We start from the raw sequence: 2,464 nt of genomic DNA, 5'->3' as shown, positions 1-2,464 counted from the left end.
GGGTAAAGACAACTGTCAACTTGATCGATCGATAGGTCAAAGGTTAATCCCTACATTAAAGGACCTCCGGAACATCCTCCGGAATGTCAAAGGTTAATCCCTACATTAAGCGACCTCCGGAACAACCCCTCCGGAAGGTCAAAGGTTAATCCCTACATCAAAGGACCTACGGAACACCCTCCGGAAGGTCAAAGGTTAATCCCTACATCAAAGGACCTCCGGAACACCCTCCGGAAGGTCAAAGGTTAGCCCCGCCCACCTGTCAATCATAGGGTCATAAATCATTTTGACATAAGCCGAATCATATAACTACTGGTGAGGTAAGAACCATTGTCAAAAAAAAAAGACTTCTCAAACGGATGATGAACATAATCATTTCTCATAGTTAAAAACGTCTCGGTTACGTATGTAACCCTAGTTCCCTGATAGGGAACGAGACGCTGCGTCAAACGCTGCGGGAACGCCCCTGCGTTGTGCGTCATGAAGCACGTATGGAATCAGCCCAATGGAGAGATGAAACGTCATAGGCGGGTGACGTCATCGACCAGGAAACTATAAAGCACCCCAAAAACACAAGCGCATTAGCTTCTGATAGGCTTGAAGGAAGCGCTAACGGGAGTGCCGGGAGTATGGCGGAGCGACGCAGCGTCTCGTTCCCTATCAGGGAACTAGGGTTACATACGTAACCGAGACGTTCCCTTTCAAGGGAACTTCGAGCTGCGTCAAACGCTGCGGGAACGCGAATACCCACGTCGCCATAGGACCAAATGACCGTCATGTGAGACTAGCGCACAGAGGACGAGAGCACCTGTGCCCCAGGGGTAGAGCTTAAGTCTAGGTCATAGAACTTAATAAAAGTATGCGGTGAAGACCATCCAGCCGCATCACAAACATCACTCAGGGAAACCCCCGACAAAAGAGCTTTAGAAGCAGCCATACTCCTGGTAGAGTGAGCTCGGACAACCAAAGGTGAAGGCTGGCCAGCCGACTCATAAGCAAGTGAGATAGCCTCAACCACCCACTTGCTCATTCTCTGTTTAGACGCCGGACACCCTTTCCTGGGTGGCCCGAAACATACAAAAAGTTGTTCTGATTTCCTCCACAGGGCAGCTCTGTGGACATAAGCGTCTAATGCCCTAACAGGGCAGAGTGAATTAAGTTTCTCCTGGTCCGATGACATAAATGGAGGAGGACAGAAAGCCTGCAGAACCGTAGGTCTAACAATATTAGTAGGAACCTTAGGAACGTAACCTGGTCTAGGATGCAGAAAAGCTTTAACCATGCCAGGTGCAAATTCCAGGCAGGAGGGTGAAACCGACAGAGCCTGCAAATCTCCGATTCTTTTTAGTGAAGAGATAGCAAGCAAAAAGATAGTCTTAAAAGTGAGAAACTTCTCGGGAACTTCTTCGATAGGTTCAAAAGGAGCTAGGGAAAGACCTTCTAATACAATGGCCAGATCCCAAGTCGGCACCCTCGTACGAACTGCTGGCCTCAGCCTCAAAGTGCCACGGAGGAAACGAGTTATAAGCGGGTGTCTCCCAGGAGAAACTCCACTGAAAGGGACGTGGTAAGCAGCTAGTGCCGCCACATACACCTTTAGTGTGGAGGGGGATAACCCTGTGGAGAAGCGCTCCTGCAGGAATTCCAGCACTGCACCCACTGGGCAGTTAACTGGGTCCTGCAGGTGTTCTCCACACCAAGAAGTGAAAAGTTTCCACTTCAAGGCATAAAGCTTCCTCGTGGATGGAGCTCTGGAGTTAAGAATGGTCTCAACAACCTCGGTTGAGAGACCGGAGTCTATGAGCTGGGCCCCCTCAGAGGCCAAGCCCACAGTTTCCACAATTCTGGGCGGGGGTGAAGTATCGTGCCCCCCGCCTGGGAGAGTAGATCCCTCCTGACCGGGAGCTCCAAAGGAGAACCGTCCAGGAGAGAAATCAGGTCCGCAAACCATACTCGGGCCGGCCAGAACGGGGCTACTAGTAGTAGACTGACCCCGTCCCGGCGGACCCTCTCCAGAACTCCTGGTAACAGAGCAATCGGGGGAAAGGCGTACAGACGTGACCTCGGCCACGGCTGCACCATAGCATCCAACCCCAGGGGGGCTGGAAGAGTGATGGAGAACCACCGATGACAATGAGTGGTCTCCTTGGAAGCGAATAGGTCCACCTCGGCGCGACCGAAACTCAACCAAAGGAGCTCCACCACCTCGGGGTGGAGTCTCCATTCCCCTGGCCTCGGCCCCTGCCTCGACAGGGAGTCTGCTACCACATTCAAATACCCAGGGAGATACATTGCTCTCAGAGATAGTAGCTTCCCTTGGGACCACAGGAGGATCTGACGGGCCAACTTGTAAAGCCGGCGAGACCGCAGGCCCCCCTGATGATTTATATAAGAGACCACCGACGTGTTGTCTGATTGAACTAACACATGATGGCCTCTCAGGTCTGTTAGGAAGTGTTTCAGA

Source organism: Siphateles boraxobius, unplaced genomic scaffold (assembly GCF_051911475.1).
Source record: "Siphateles boraxobius isolate OS27281-9 unplaced genomic scaffold, OSU_SipBor_1 56, whole genome shotgun sequence".
Lineage (NCBI taxonomy): Eukaryota > Metazoa > Chordata > Actinopteri > Cypriniformes > Leuciscidae > Siphateles > Siphateles boraxobius.
The sequence above is the reverse complement of the archived record's forward strand: the minus strand, read 5'-3'. Positions refer to the sequence as shown.